Genomic DNA, 17,267 nt, shown 5'->3' with positions numbered 1-17,267 from the left:
GGCCATAATTAACCACCAATGGCTTTCGTGGTAAAAGAGGTCCATTGCCACGCTCCGCCATGGTCTGTCAGGAAATTCTGCTGGAAGTAGGGGCATTTTCCTTTTTGTTGACTTCTTAATGCAGGGATGACATCTTTCTACTGTCTGTTCCACATTGTTTTGTAGTCCCGGCTACCATACTGAGTCTGTAGCTCTGGCTTGAGTCTTTACAATGCCGAAGTGGCCATCGTGTAGAAGTCGCAGGGCTTTGGGTTGGCACTTGACTGGCACTATGTCACAAAAACCGGACTGGTCCCGCCGGGCCACGTGTACTGTAAAGGGCGCCCCGTCGGCTGCCTGCGGGGCCGTGTGGTCCACACTGGTGGTGTGACTCTCCCTGGCTGGCGCTAGTTAGCACCTCGCCGGTCCCGACTGGGACCCTAACTTGACTTGTTTATGGCCTCTCAGACTTTCGTTCGGGGGATGCTTTTGCCCGATGCTTGGGCGCGGTACCACTTCGTGGAACTCGGAAATGAGTTTGCCAAATGCCCCAGTTGAGCATTTTTGGTATTGACTTTGGAGCTGGGGGCAACGAGTGTCTTCGCCGCTGCTACGGTCATTCTTTTTTTTTTTGTGTGTGTGTGAGTGTATGCGATTGTAGGGGAGCGGGTGTGTTTTGTTTACTTTATTAGGAAAGAGTGCCGTTCGGTTGAAACTGGGAAACGGCGCGGCAGCCGACTTGGGAGGTTCTAGAGCGCAACCCGCTCTTCCTGTCGGCTCCGGGCGTAGCCTCAGGCACCGCGGTAAAGGGGAAGACCCGTCGGGACACTGAATGTCAGCTACTTCTGTGATCCTACTTTGTGCGGACTTCCTCTGCCGGACTTCCCCAGTGCGTCGACCGTCCGTGACGTGACAGCGACTAAAGCCAACAACCCCCGCCTCTGGCGCACCGCGGCCACGTCGAGACAGAGTCCATCGCAAGCGACCGACCTCAGGTGCTTCCACGCCTCTGCGGGCCTCGTCGTGCTGGACTAAGTCAAAGTGCGGTATCGTTCCCATTCCTCTTGTTGGGTATACTCCAGCTTGCCCATAGCTGCTAAGTTTCTTTTGTATTCTTCCGCCTAATTGAGACCGTGTCTGTATTACCCTTTTACTTTTGTCACCATCTTACTAGCCTCTTATTAAATGTTTCTAGTGCTCTGTTCGTCACGTGCCTTGTCTTTGTCCCCCCGTCCTTGGAGCCCACATACTGTGGGATAGCGCGCGTCCGAATCCCCGTTGCGGTCTGCGACGAGTGCGCTTCCCCTCTCGCTCCGCACCGGACCGCGACATTTTCTGGCGTCCGCGACAGGACGCTCGTTTTTCGGGGGACCGTGGGACAGAGACGGGTCTTATGAAAAGCTTTTATTCTTGCAAGTCGCGCACGCATTGTTGCCGGAGTGAAGGTTCATGTAACGCGGTTCGCGTAATTGTTCCGACAGTGCGTGTGGCACAAAGATGGAATGGGAGAGGTTGTTGTCAGTGGGGACTCAGCTGGGGTTGGCTGGGGCCGACTTAAAAATGTGGATGGATGACGCCGCCCAGAGGGGAGCTGCGAAAGAAGTTGCCGATAGAGACGCTGCACTGGATGCAGCAGAGAGAGAATTGGTTTTCGCTAAAGAAGCCGCAGAGCGAGAAATTGAGATCTTAAAGCTTAAGATTAAATTGGAAAAGGAAGGAAGAGTCAGCGCGGCCAGTAACGTGTCAGAAGAAAGGCGCGAACGAGAAGGGCAGAGCGCCCTGAAATTGAGCCCCAGTAAACTCCTGGTCGCCTTCGATGAATAGAAAGATGACTTGGACGCGTACATCCGTAGGTTCAAGGGTATAGCACTCAGTAAGAAATGGCACGAGGGCCAATGGGCTACCGCGCTCAGTACCTGCCTGACCAGAGAGGCTCTCAGCGTATATGGACGCCTAACGCCGGAGGATGCTGCGAATTACGGAAAGGTGAAGGCGTCTTTGCTGAAGAGGTTTCGGTTCACGGTTGACGAATTTCGGGAAAAGTTTCGAGAGGGGAAATCGCTCTACGGTGAAACCGCTACTCAGTATGCCGCCCGGCTCGGACACTACTTTGACCGCTGGGTTGAACTGCCGAGCACCACGAGAGATTTCGAACGCCTTTGTGAGTTGGTCCTACAAGACCAGTTTCTGAGGGGATGTCACCCGAGTCTGGCCCTGCATCTGAGGGAGAGGAATGTTCCAAGTCTCGAAGGGTTGCTGGAGCTGGTCGACCAGTATTTGGAGGCGCAGTCTCATGGGAACTTGGGGAAATCCCGAAGAAGCGATGCAGAGGCCGTAGAGCCTAATGTGTGCGAGAACGTGATGAAACAGGTGCCGAGGCCGGAGGTGAGGCGCTACCTTTGCAACAAAAACGGCCATCTGGCGGTGCAGTGTCATAGCGGTATCAACGCTGGGAACGTGTCGACGTGTCGGAAGTGTGGCCGCAAGGGGCATAGAATCGAGGTGTGCCGAGGCTCCGACGGAGGGAGACCTCAGGCCCCGTGCGTGTGCGCTCCGAAAGAGGGGCCGATGAATGCAGCAGAGGGGAACCGTTTCGTAGAGCTGAAGAATGGGGAGAAGATTCTTGTCGTGAATGCCGTTGTGACCTCGCGGGTGAAGTTCCTTGTTGAGAGAATGCCCGTCGTAGAAGGCAATGTAGGGACGAGGAAGATATCTGTCTTGCGCGACACGGGGAGCAATACGGTAATCATCAAGAGAGACCTGGTTGACGACGACCAGATAACCGGAATTAGGAGGCCCGTATACGTGGTTGATGGGACCTCTAAGATGCTCCCCGAGGCGAGAGTTCGGGTATCGAACCCCCTACTTTCGGGGTGTGGTGACGGACGGCCCTCTGCATGGAAGAACCGTTGTTCGATCCGATTCTCGGGAACACCACCGGAGTCAGAGACCCCGACAGCCCCGCGGTAGACGCCGAGAAAGAGGACGGCTCACTCGACTCCGACGTCGAGACCGGCGGAGTTAGGCTGAACGCCCAGGGCGAAATGGTCCTGACCCAAGACGGCGTTCCAAGGCCTACGAGTAGGAAGAAACAAGCCAAGAACACTAAATCTAAAAAGGGTCACAATACAGCAGGGGCGGTTGAGACGCGGAATAGAAAGAAAAGGAAGAAGCCCAAGCACCAGGTTCTGAAAACTCCCCGAAAAGAAAGAGTACCCGTTAACACTCCAGAATTCAGACCACCAGCCGCTTCACTACATCAAAAGGGGAAAGCATCTGAACGGCAGGGTGCTGCGATGGAGCCTCCAGCTTCGGGAGTACCAGTTCCGCGTGGAATGCATAAAAGGAGGAGAAAACGTCGGCGCCGACTATCTGAGTTTCGTTGAGTAACCGCTGATCGCCGGCGCAACCGTCATGTGACGCCTTGTCTCGTTCAGTAAATTAGAAGCTCCTCTATTGTATTTAGTTTTGTGTAGATTTTTTTTTTTTTGTACGTCTGCTGTATGGCGTAACAAGGTGCGCGCCTGGGCAGTATAGTTAGTGGAAGTACGTATCTGGGACTGTGCCAGGAGAGCGTCAGTTTTTCCGCAAATTTAATTGCTTCAGTGTCATATTTTCTTTTGCGATAGTACTGTTGGTCATAGTGTTACCTACATGGAGAAAAGCGTTCTGATCCTACCTATTTTATCTCGTGTTTGATGTTTGCAAATATGCTTCTTCATGTGTCTGTGTCAGCTGTATCCATGTCAGAGCGTTCGAGTTCACCTTCTCAGCTACGGTCCAGATTATATTGAGATATATATATGCTAGTAGTAATTTTTGTTTTTGTGACGTGGAAAATATTAACGCGTGGAATGCATAAAAGGAGGATTTTCTCCTTTTATGTTCTTAAGAAGGGGGTAGTGTCACAAAAACCGGCCTAGTCCCGCCGGGCCACGCGTATTGTAAAGGGCACCCCGTCGGCTGCCTGCGGGGCCATGTGGCCCACATGGGTGGTGTGACTCTCCCTGATTGGCGCTAGTTAGCACCTCGACGGTCCCGACTGGGACCCTAACTTGACTTGTTTATGGCCTCTTCGACTTTCGTTCGGGGGGCGCTTTTGCCCGATGCTTGGGCGCGGTACCACTTCGTGGAATTCGGAAATGAGTTTGCCAGATGCCACAGTTGAGCGTTTTTGGTATTGACTTTGGAGCTGGGGGCAACGAGTGTCTTCGCCGCTGTGACGGTCGTTTTTTTTTTTTTTTTTGTGTGTGAGTGTATTGCGATTGTAGGGGAGCGGGTGTGTTTTGTTTACTTTATTAGGAAAGAGTGCCGTTCGGTTGAAACTGGGAAACGGCGCCACAGTCGACTCGGGAGGTTGGAGCGCAACCCGCTCTTCCTGTCGGCTCCGGGCGTAGCCTCGGGCACTGCGGTAAAGGGGAAGACCCGTCGGGACACTGAACGTCACCTGCGTCTGTGATCCTACTTTGTGCGGACTTACTCTGCCGGACTGCCCCAGTGCGTCGACCGTCCGAGACGCGACAGCAACTAAAGCCACCAACTCCCGCCTTTGGCGCACCGCGGCCACGTCGAGACAGAGTCCATCGCAAGCGACCGACCTCAGGTGCTTCCATGCCTCTGCGAGCCTCGTCGTGCCGGACTAAGTCAAAGTGCGGTATCGCTCCCATTCCTCTTTTTGGGTATACTCCAGCTTGCCCATACCTACTAAGTTTTTTTTGTAATCTTCTGCCTAATTGAGACTGTGTCTGTATTACCCTTTTGCTTTTGTCGCCATCTTACTAGCCTCTTATTAAATGTTTCCAGTGCTCTGTTCGTCATGTGCCTTGTCTTTGCCCCCCCCCATCCCTGGAGCCCACGTACTGTGGGATAGCGGGCGTCCGAACCCCCGTTGCGGTCTGCGGTGAGTGCGCTTCCCCTCCCGCTCCGCACTAGACCGTGACACACTACTACCCTTACACCTTAGATAAGGAGATGTTTCTCAACAGTGATTTGATGCCGGAACTGGTAGTAAGGCTTCACATCATTGTCGAGGTCTTGCCGGCTGGGCCAATCTCGTTGCAAATACTTCCTCAAGGATTGGTTGACGGTGACTGTTTTTTGGTGGTCAATTATCCACTGAGGACATGTATCTTCGAAGACCTGATGTGTTGGACGAAAGCTCCAACGTCTATCTCTAGGTGTATACTCCTTTCCAAAAAACACTCGACCCCAGGGGCAACAAACCGCTTTCGAGCCCAGTCACTGAGTTTGAGGGTAGACTCTCACCGGCGTCCCTCCTAACCCTAACCGAGTGGACTGTGATTTCAATAGGCGCAGCCTGCGTAGGCGCAGTTTCAAACGCTGCTGGCGGCTTAATTCTCGTCTTTTCCCGCTATAATTTGTGTTTCATGGTACATGTATTTTCCCGAGGATATTAAGAAAGCATTGTGACACATTAAAAAAAAAAAAAGCAAAAAAACAACAATAGAAACTGTAAACTATTTTTGTTGGGTACGCACGCGACAAGACGAATGCGACTGGAATGTATAGTTCTAATTTTTCGTTTTTTTCTTAGGATAGTTCTGACCAGAGTGTCGAACCGGAACCGAACAGAAAACCGGAACAGAACCGTTATTTTTAGCCGAACCGGAACTGAACCGAACCGAAATCTTCGCCGCCATCTTGGAACTGAACCGGAACTGAACTGGAAAAAAATATAACGGTAACCGGTTCAAAACGGTTCAAGGTAATTTTTTTTTAGTACAAAATGAGTGTTTGAGAAGTAAAAATTGGCAGGTGCATTTCTATGTAGTGATCAAATTTCATAAACCCAATTGCAATGTATAAGAAATTGTGGGTTTTCGTGGCGCTTTTGTATCGGCACTACGATTAATCGTCTGTCACGTGGTCACGTGACGTCATGGTTTCAAGAGAGGAGGTTCCACCCTGCGGAAAAGGCAAGAAGGAGAGAAATGAGGATATGTCGCCTCTCCAAGCGGGCAGTGAAAACGCGGTTCCGGCCTAATGGCGGACGTAACGAAAAAAAAAAGACATGCTATTAAATAATGTCACGCCACGTGGCCCCACGGCATAGTCGGATTACTCACCGCGTCCAAGACGAGTTAAATTCAGAACGTCAATTTCCCCCTCTCTTCTCCAACATTTCGTCTGCTTCTTCCTCCCCAGCCCTCTTTTCCCTCACCCTACCTTCTTGAGTTGCAACGGATTATAGATATATTAGCGTTGTTGACACCGTGACGTCACATGCCACCACTAAAGCTCATTGATAAAGAAAAGTAGCGACCTCCTTTGAAGAATGCCGCCTGCTATCTTGGGCCAAACCAGGCGGCGCTACCGTCAACGCGAGGGCGTAAAAAAGCAAAACATGAAGATAAAAGGTGTGCGCATCACAGGAGGAGAGAGAAGGAATGCCTATGCTGTCGGAGTGCAGTGCATGCTATAAGCTCATGTCGCCAATCAAATAACGCCGACTGTGCAACGTCACGGCTTCCATCGTCTTTCTTTGATCACATCCTGCAAGGTTGGTAGACAGTGACAGTGCGATTTTAGCCTGTGTGTATGTATTTGCGTGTCTTTCAGTCTTTGACTGCGCTCTGACTGAAGTATAGGAAAACCGTGTGCTATCTTACCCCAAACTAAACGGCGCTACAGTCGACGCGCGGGTGTAAAAAAGCAAAACACAAAGATAAAACGTGTGTGCGTCAAAGGAGGAGGGACAAGATGTCACTACCTTTTTTATTCAAGGGCATTAGCCGTCACGACTTTTCACCGCGAGTTATGCGACACCGTGACGTACTCGGTTGTCATGAGCCTGAGCCGAGTGCTCGGTTTCTTGGTAATCAGCATCGCCAAACATTCGTGTTGGGTCGTGTTCAATCAAAGATGAGAATAGCCGAACTCTAATAAAGCCTAAATCTCAAGTTCTCAACCCATGCTTTATTCTTTGCCAACCCCAGCGCATGACTATGATGAACACTGGCGGCATACAATTAGCGTTAGATAACATTGCTGCCTGTTCTAATAGCGAGTTGAGGAGGCGAATGCTGTTTCTTTCCTTTAGCTTTTCTGCGTCTCCCATTGAGCAGAGAGGAAAACTAATGGGTGTTTTTGCAAGCTATCAACGTGAGGTATTACCTCTTGGCGGTATTTACCGAAAGTGCAAAAATCGTTGACACATCATTGAGGCACTCAAACATGTTCTCGTTGTTGCTCACTTGTCTGAGAAAGTTGTCTCCGAGAATAGAAGCATTGAAAAGACTGAGTATGGCTTATTAATATGACGATAAATAGAACTACAAGTGTGTATGACAGGGATAACTGAAAAGAAAGATTCTAGTGGCCTTTGAGGGACTGGCGAAAGTCGGCGGCCACTCAAATTATCACATTTTTGTTTAGACTTCGCGGTTTATGGATGCAAAATAAAAAAAATTGAGAATTACTGCTAACAAATGACAGAAATATAATTGTCGAATAGGCACCCCCAAACAAAGGAGGGAGTCACTCAGAAATAAAAAAAAAAGTATTCTCTGAAGGAGCATCGTCAAATGAAAAAAAGAAAAAGGGGGGGGGGGGGGGGGGGGGGTTATAAACCTACTATGTTGTAAAGTTTCCTCCGCTCCGCATCTTCGGCACAGAGCAGACAGCGTGACCCTGCAGAACTACTTCGTTTGCAAAATTACTCCTTCTAGAAAGTGCGTTTTTGGGGTGCCATACGCTCGCACCGTTCCTCACGATGCTGCACCAAGAAAGTATAATTTTTGTTTCTGAGCACATGGGTTGCACCAAGCGCGAACCTTCTGCAGTGTGCATTTTGAGCCTTGAAATTTCATTTTCTCAGGAAAAAGAAATCTCTGACCAATTGCATATCGTGCGATGATGTCACGTGCAAACTATGTTAAACAGTTCAGTTTTTTGTTAAAATGTGATGTTCTCGACACAATACTCCGTTTCACTTTAAGTGTAAGCGTATCAGAAACTAAAAAAGCAAGCTCCGGGCTTTCAGCGTCCACGCACGCGCGCTCCTGCAGTGCAAGTGGTCGGGACCAAAGGCTCGTGCTTGTAGCATAGTAAAGTGGAAATTTGGGCCAGTTGATTTATTTCAATGAAAAATGCGCCGAAAAAATACAGGGACACAGACGAAGGGAAACAGAACGAGGCGCACTCTCAATTGCAGTTTATTGGAACTTCACACGTTATATAGCCAAAAAAACCCTGTTTACCCTATCTGCTCAGCCCGCATTTCAAAAATTTTAACTCCTTTGTAGATAAAGATAGGGACGTGTCACTTATACATTTCTTCTCTCTTGTCCTAATTTCATATACCTCGTTTGGTTCTCGCGACAGTTTATCTTTGTACCTAGCCAAAATCTTAGTGTTTGTTTGTAGCATAGGCTGCATCTGGACTTAAAGGAGGCATGCAAAACGTTTCTGGACTTTTTTTTTTTTTTTAATTTGCATTGTTTTTGTTTGAATTAGTGGTTGGGACTCTAGCAACACATTCAACATACAATAAACAAGAATCTGGCGTATTTTGAACGTAACAACTGAAAGAGGTTCAGAATTTTGAGCGCATTTCCTTTTTTTGGTGACGTTATTAGTCTGAGCCAATAGACAACCTAAATGACCAGAGCGTGAAACAACCGTGCGCGACTCTCGTAAGTGTTAAAAATTAACATCCAGTTATGAAGATCTGAGCGCCCCATCAATTTACGGGTGTTCCAAGCAAATATATGAGTGAGAGTCACGTGCTTGAAAGGATCAAAAGGGGTACTTTTCGCCTATATACCCAGTTCTACCTCTCGAATTTTATGTCATCACTATCCGACGTTCTAGACCAATGTCGTCACTGAAAGCTCATGTTTGACACTGATAGGCACGCCGTTCAAAGCAGCATTTGGTTATCTTCGTCCCTTTGCAATGCCCTTTTAAGCTGAAACAAACTATAGCAAAAGGGCCGGGACGTCCAAATTGTAAAGTTGTGCAGTGTATATAGGAGTGTCGCCATGATATTGCCACGCGCGTCGGCGAGTAAGCGCGTGCATGGCTGAGCGGTCACCGCGCTTGACTTTCGCGTTGTAGGTGTAGGTTCGACTCCCGTCAGGGGACCGTCGTCTTATTTATTCTTTCAATTTGGCCTTCTCGTAGGTTCGAGAACATTCTCGTCTGATCTAGTTCCGAATATTCTACCGACCGAAAGTTCTGCGACGAATGATCCAGAAACCTACGAGGGTACATAAGGGACTCCGCAAGGCGAGCGGAGTCAGTTTCGCTCCAGCGTTCGACTCTGCTCCTACGCCGACTTCGACGCTCGCGACGCTCTGGTGTTATCTTTTGTCTCCCTTTTATTTTCTTTTGGGCACAAGTTCGCGCCATTAAACGTTTAGTTTCTTTAGTTATTATCGCCTCATCACTTGTCGTTCGTGACAATATGCTGCAGCCTCATAAAATCTTAGAGCGCGCATGACTGATAAAGCACAGAGTTGTAAAATCAGGCCACAAAACAAGTGCCCGTAAAACCAAATATCACTTTAGCCTCCCAAGACAGTATTGTGTGAAGTTTCGAGCTTTTGCAATCCGGTGTCCTGATGTGATTCAAATTAGAAATATAGTGTCTGTTCTTTGCGATATTTATGTGTAATTAGGAACATCATTACACGCATCTCTACTAGAGAAATACATACCATAATCAACCAAGTCCTGAACAGTAAGAAGTCCGACGTTTCAAAACCGTTTTTTTTTCATTTTTATCAAGAGCGACTATTTGCACGTGGAGAGCAGCAGCTTCTTTTCTATCAACGGTGCGTCCTTTGCTTCACTCACGTTTTCTTCTTCAAGTGCCCTAGTCCGTTGAAACACGCCGAAGTTAAGTAGCTGTCGACCTATTAAGCCCGACCTATCAAAACGTCGGGCCACTAAATGTTAGGACTTGGTTTGTGAAGGTCTGTATTTCTCAACTTTTTGACCCGACCAGACAGAGTTCCATCAAACGTGCTTACGCTTAAAACATGCATCACTACTGAGATCTTTTTGGAGTAAGGCGTCGTGTACTGCATTATTTAGCAGAATATAATTTATTATCTCTCTCTCTCTGCACATTTCGTGCAACAGCCTTCAGATCTATAATGTGAGCATATAGTTCATTTTGGCATACCCCATTATCTGGTGTTTCACACTGCCAGACAGCGAACAAATAAGCACGTTCCACAGACTCAACAGGTGGCGTATTCTCGAGTATCGCCCTCGCGTGTTGGTCTGAAGCGGTTATGTGAACTTCAAACAGTCAAATTTATTGATGACAATAACAAGTATTTTCTTACTACCTGAAGACTTGACAACATAAATAAAGGGCCTATTACCATAAAGATATACAACATATGTTAATGCACCTACATACTATATAAAATATGCTCTGCAAATCTTTTCCGGCGTTTTTATCCTCGAGAAGCATGTGTATAAGTGATTTAGGAAAAACTTGTGCTTTTTTTTTTCATTTTGAAGCTGATTTAAATAACTTGTGTTCCTGACGCATATTCAACTTCTCAAACATATAGAAGACTGTTGCTTCGTTTATTTGATGAACAACAATTTCATATGTCGGTGGGCTGGATGAAAACAAAATACACAGTGCCGCGTGGCAGAAGTATGATGATTGCGGACGCAGATCGTCAGAAAGTGACCAATTAATTAGTTTTAATGTCGAGTAGGCTATGAAAGACCACTTTGTTGTATTGAACAACAAATCACCAATTAGCAAGGGTGATGCTTATTTACAAATTGGATTGACCGGCTTCTTGTCAAGAACAAATTCAAACGCCATGCTATGTCGAAAAGGTACACTTCCATGCGTTCCATTTTAGGTCATATCCGACTGAACACGAAGGTCACTCTTTTCTGCATTATTATTCGCCTGCATCACGGCGATTAGTGCAAACAATATTGGTCAGGAAAGCAAGCGTTGTGCTTGCCGCTCAGAGTTTCTATAAAAAGTAAACTGAAAAGATTTGTCCTAAAACTCTCCTGACACTTTGAAAATATTATTGCTTTAAGCTCGGTTGCATCGTCATCATATATATCGTGAAACATATTTTATAATCTAGATTTCAGTATATATATGGCGAGAACGTGCCCATTTTATGATTATATGCACTAGCTAATTTTTAAGTACAAGAGCACAGTAGGACTTGACGTTTAATATTGCGACGCAAAGGTTTACTAATCACGGGCATTTTAGACGACCCACCTGCAGACTGATAACCTTTAGATTAAGGTAAAATATGTGCGACTGAGGTAAAAAGAAATAGGTGTTGAGTCATATATGTTAATCTAGCTTTTCATTTACTGCTTCATCGAAATTAAACAACTCAATTTATTTTTGGTACGTGAAAAAAAAAGTGAATTCAACAAATGATAATGGCTATGTAGTTACTCGTTTCACTCTTGAAAAAGTGCCTATTGCCAAAGGAACGCGGAAAATATATTCTCAGTTTAGCGGTTAAAACGGGTTCGAACCGGTTCAAACCGGTTTGAACCGTTATTTTTCGCTCCCCGGAACTGAACCAGAGCTGAACCGAAATCCGTGAACCCGAACCGGAACCGAACCGATAAAAATTTCGGTTCGACACTCTGGTTCTGACAGCGCCGCGGGATTTGCCGCATGTGAAACAACAAAGCGCTTTGCTGACAAAAATAAATTGCAAAAGAAGAGGGCCGAAAGGCATGCATTTTTCACGCTCACAAATAACGTGTTTACCGATGGGCAGGACACGGACATACAATTGAGGAAGTGTTAACATTCGAACAATATATCGTACGTATCACACGATGCAGTGTTATCCGAAAATAATTTATATGAGAAATATCTCAAATAACACAGTCACAGTCGACGACAGTCACATCTTGACGATCAGACGGAATCCGAGATGACTTCGTTTTGGGGCACGTTTTGGGGAGAGCTTCCTTTTTTCACAACCGCACCAAGGCAAAGAAACAAACGCGACTGACCCGTTTCTCACCCCAACCCGGACAACTATTTTTGGAGATGACTGAGGATTCTACGCGAATTATCTCTGGGAGGGGAAAGAACCATGTTCGCAAAATCGCGTCGAGGGTCGTTCGACGTCCTTCACCTCCTTCGTTTCCCGCGAATGTCGAGCAGAAAAGCTTAAAGGCAGGCACTTACCAGCCTTATTTCTCGCAATGGAAGATAACACAAAAAGGGTACGCAGCACGCATAAAAAAAAATTAAGTGAGGGGGGAGAACAATGTTCACAAAATTGCGTCGAAGGTCGTTCGACGTCCTTCACCTCCTTCGTTTCCCGCGAATGTCGAGCAGAAAAGCTTGAATGGCAGGCACTTACCAGCCTTATTTCTCATAATGGAAGATAACACAAAAAGGGTACGCAGCACGCATAAAAAAATTAAGTTGAAACTTTCAAGAAGGGCGAGAAAACGTTGAATGCAAAACCGCAAAAACGTAGGTAGAGAACCGCGCTGAGCGAGTCTTCACAGTCCCAGAGTGTGGCAGAAAATTTCTAGCTGATAGAGGGCACGAGAGTCACACCATCTGCATCAGCAACATGGCGGCGGCCTAGGAGCGTTTTTTGGTAAGGTGTATAGGAAAAGTCTGCTTGAGAGGTGCCCTTGATAGCCTGTCTGCAGCGAGAAGTTCTTTCCCTGGCACGTATGTGATGCTGTAAGTGTACCTCATCATACGCATGCGCAACCGTTGCAGTTTTGGGGTGAGGTTGTTGCTCACCCCAAAACTGCAAAACTGCCTTGCTTGAGAAAAGAGGCACCAGGGGCTAGTGGTCGGTCTCGAGGTAGAACTTGCCAACTAGGTAATCACTAAACTTCTCACAAGCCCAGACAAGTACTAGACCCTTTTTTTCAATTTGCACATAACATTTTTCAGTGTCGCTCAGCAGCCTTGAAGCGAACGCGATGACTCTGTATTTGCTCCCTTCTTGTTTTAGTCTCAGAATGGAGCCGACTCCGTAAGAAGATGCATCCACCGTCACTACAGTCTCATTTCCAGGTTCGTAGACTCCGAGGACCGGTTGCGACGTCAAAATTGCCTTCCGCTTGTCAAACGCATCTTCTTGAGCTGGTCCCCAAACAAACTCTTGCTATGTACTAAGCACAGAGCTGAGTGGTTGAAGGATGGTTGCTAGGTCTGGAACAAATCTAGCCAGGTATGTTGCCATTCCCAGCACCCTTTGCAGCTTTGGTCTAGATGTAGGTGGGGACATAGCCTTGACAGCTTCAACCTTGGTATCGTCCGGACGAACACCGTGCTCGTTAATCCTGCGGCCCAGGAACGCGAGTTCTTGGACGCTGAAGGAGCATTTGTCCTCGTTGAGCATCGGACTGACCTTTAAATTGTCGCAAGATGGCACGGAGTCTGGTGTTGCACTCTTCGAAAGTGGAGCCACAAATGAGAATGTTGTCCATGTGGCAGATGACGCTACTTGCTCCTTGTAGGATGCTCGAGAGCTACGGTATTTCTGGAAATGCTCGGGCGCTGTAGAGATTCCGAAAGGAAGCCGGGTTAAGCAGAAACGCCCAAATAATGATATGAAAGTTGTGAGCTGCTTGCTGTCTCTTGGTGGTATCTGCGAAAAGCCGGAGTTTGCTTCGAGCTTGGAAAAGTACCTTGCACCCTGAAGGAGTCCCAAGGTATGCTCAACCGACGGGATAGGGCACCACTCTCAGAGCATTTAGCGATTGACTTCGGTGAAATCTACGCATATTCTCACTGCACCGCTTGGTTTTGGGACGAACACCATCAGTGCAAACCAGGGAGTTGGTTCCCCGACGAGTGATATTACTCCCATTTTTTCCATTCTCTGCAGCTCCGCTTTCGTCTTTTGGTAGAGCGGGATCGGCACTCAACCTGGAGAACTCAGTGCACATGGTTTTGTGCCGTTCTGTAGTTGCACGTGGCATGCTTTGGAGAGCTTGCCGAGCCCTTTGAAGAGTGCAGGAAACTCTGCTTTTGGGTCGACTCTTGAAGAGCTGCCAAGAATGTGTGGACATGGACCAATCTTGCTGACCACCGATACCAATTGCAAAGCTTGTATTGCAGGCTTACCGAGCAACGGTGTACGGACGTCTTCCAAGATATAGATGTCTTGGACCGAAGTGCGGTCTTTGTACGTGATTTTGAGAAGAGCTGTCCCTTGCGTTGCTGAAAAGGTTTCCGTCCGGTCCTTGAAGCTGACGTAGTGGTGCGATCAGTACCGCCCATGGGGAAAGGTTTCAGAAGGTGGAGGGCAAGATGACTGTCTCATCGGCGCCTGTGTTCAGTTTTCAACTTCATGAGTTCTCCTTGAAGCGTCACTGTTATTTCCCATTTTCACGCTGCCGATAAATTCAAATTCGTCGTTGTTGGATGGTCCACGAAGCGGACTCGCTTGGAAAGGCAGACTGCGGAGAAATGTTCTTTCTTATGGCAGCCCTTACAAGTACCGTGTCGGGCCGGACAGGACTTTTTGGGATGGAGGGTTCGCCCACACCATTGACGTTCTTTCTCGTGGCATTGGCTGTTCTTTTTTGGACGAAGCAGGCCCTTTATGTTCTAACTGCCTTGTGATTGGGCAGTTTAGAACCAAGAGGAGTGGCTAGTTGAAATTCTCCTTGTGTGAAGCTTGTTGACGCTGCTGCCAGCTTTAAAGTCTTGGTTCAGCTCGGCTTGCTGCTGACTGACGTTTTGAACTTGCCTCGCTGACCCCAATGCCTTCCGTAAAGTAAAATCGGCATCGAGGTGGAGTTTCGCAGAAAGCTTTTTGTCACAGATGCCGACGACTAGCCGATCTCGTTTGAATTGGTCTTGCATTGGGCCGTAATGGCAGTATCCTTGGGAAGGGCATGCAGCGATGTGGCAAACTCTTCTATGGACTCGCCTTCTTCTTAAACACGGGAGTTGAACCGAATTTGCTCAAAAATGATGTTTCTTTGTGGTATAAAATATGCATCGAAGTGGCTCATGACGATGCTGAACTTCTTGGCCTTTGCTTCAGTCAGTTGGAAAGTGCAGAAGATGTCCTCAGCTTGGTCCCCCATAATATAGAGGAGAGCATCAATCTGATGTTCTTCAGACATTGTGCAGAGTCCAGAAGCAGTGTGAAAGCATTGAAAACGCTTTTTCCATTTTGGCCATTTGTTCGGAGACGAGAAAAAAAGTGGTTCCGGTGGCTGTAACAGGAACAATGCGCCTACCACGGCTAGCCATTCCTTCCAGCGCAGTATCGCTTCTCCGGATTCCTCAGAAGTCAGTGCTAATAGCGGCTCTTCACTTACGGCCGTGGTCCAACTTCTCACACCATGTCAGGTTGGCAGAGAAAGAAGCAGACACTGCTATAGGCCAGAGTGTAACGTAGAAGAACATGCTTTTATTTTGTCGTCTTTTACCAGCTGGCAGCTAAGGCTAGCCAGTAGGTGGCAGGATGCTTTATACAACAGTATTGAGTGTGCCGTTGGCTACACTACACCTCGCCTGCCAGGATTAGCAGATTTTGGTACTTTCGCGTGCCTCAATCTTTGTTTGCCAGTTTCGTCGACTTTTAGGCGGAATAAGATCGAAACATTTAGCACATGGTCTGTTTAGGCGATACTAAAGAGAACTGCACTGTTTTCTTAATATTGAAAATGAACAGGAGTTGCCCTTTAAGAGTGCTGGACCCCGATCTGTTTCTCCATTTTCGGAATACAGACGGCACGCGAAATGTGGCCTTTCGCCGACTTGTTGTGCCATCTAGAAGTCGCTAACTTCACCACGATTGTGTGAGCAAAGACCACAATCTCCCCTACAGTTTTCCCCTACAGTTTTTATAAAAAAAAAGTGAAAGCCGTTTACAACTTCCTGTAACGCCGAATTGGAGCGCAGCTCTTGAGGAGGAGGAGTGGAGGGTATATTCCTCCTCCTCCCTCGTGATCATGCCTGCTAGTCCTCCTCCCCTCCTGCTCCCCCTCCCTCTCCTTTACCACCTTTACCGGGCGGGGGAGGAGGGGGGAGGAGGAGGAGCGGAGGGGGAGGAGGAGGAGGGGGAGGGGCGACACCGACGCCGACGCCGCACAGGCTGGAAACGGGTCATGTGCCCCTCCCCCGAGGTCACGTGACCCGCCGGGACCATACTACACAATGAGGGTAGGAGGAGGAGAAGGAGGGGGAGGAGGAGGAGGGGAGGAGGAGGAGAGGGAGAGGCGCAATTACGCCGACGGCGACGGCGACGCCGACGCCGCTTAGGCTGGAAACGGGCCCCTAAGAGCTGCGCTCTAAAAAAAAAGTAGACCCCTCTAACGCATGGGGAGCCTTCCCCCTTTTCTCGCGAGCGTTTGCTGTTTGGTGCAGATTCGAGTGCGGCGTAACCATGGCCTGTGCAAGGTGGGGAAGACACGTGCGTTGTCGTTTGCCACGGATGTCGTGCAGGGGCTGAGATCCCGGTCTCTGCATTGGACGGTTGTGCGGGTGGCACTCGGAAAACAAATGCTCCACTTCCACAGAGACAAGACTCAAAAACCTGAGGGCTCCAAAGTCATAAACGCCATATAGAGTTTTTGGTGAACGTACCCGCCTTATGTCAGGATATTTCTCAAGCGACTTACGAAGAGCATCTTTCGCAGAGCCATAAACTTTTTTGCCACAGAATCCAAGATTCCAAACTGCATTTCTAGATCGAGCTACGTGGTTTCCAGCCTTGCAATCGCATTCGGAATAAATCTGTACCTCTCAATACTGCACAGCTTACTGGTTAGAGCGGTGCCGTTTACAATTTCGTGCAGCAGCTTCGCGGCAGCAGTTGCCCCTTTTAGTTCTTTCACAAAGTCTGCCACCTTGCCGTGGTTTCCTGTGTAGTACACTGCTGCTCTTAGAAATGTGCCCCGTCGGGTTACCACAGGTCCAGGGGATGAGGGTAGGCTTGTATAGTGGAGCCATTGGCAGAAGAATGCCATGCTGGCTTCTCGCCGATGCTAAAATATTATCAATGGATGAAAAGCACATTGTATATGGGCGTCTCAGTTAAGTAACTGGACACTTAACGAAAAGCCGGGACATGATTGAATATTTCGGGACACTCGACGTAAAATCGGGACAACACGGGACAATAAAGGTGATGAAAACCAAATGGAAATCGCCCGATAGATGTGTACTGGTAGCTGACACTGGGATCAGTACACTTTTCAAAATCGGGACATGTCTCGGAAATCCCAGCTCTAGTTATAAAGTCTCCATATATAATGTCAAGACTTTTATGAGATTCGGGTTAGGCTTGATACCTGCCGCAAACGCG

At 48.0% G+C, this 17,267-nt stretch overlaps 1 protein-coding gene across 1 annotated transcript in view; it reads right to left on the bottom strand.

Annotated features, from left to right (window-relative positions):
• The window catches only part of LOC8029058 (neuferricin), a 32,073-nt gene that overhangs the window by 6,869 nt on the left and 7,937 nt on the right, over window positions 1-17,267 (bottom strand). The window lies entirely within an intron of this gene.

This window comes from Ixodes scapularis, unplaced genomic scaffold, assembly GCF_016920785.2.
Source record: "Ixodes scapularis isolate PalLabHiFi unplaced genomic scaffold, ASM1692078v2 PGA_scaffold1__304_contigs__length_218370807, whole genome shotgun sequence".
Taxonomy (NCBI): domain Eukaryota; kingdom Metazoa; phylum Arthropoda; class Arachnida; order Ixodida; family Ixodidae; genus Ixodes; species Ixodes scapularis.
The sequence above is the reverse complement of the archived record's forward strand: the minus strand, read 5'-3'. Positions and strand labels throughout refer to the sequence as shown.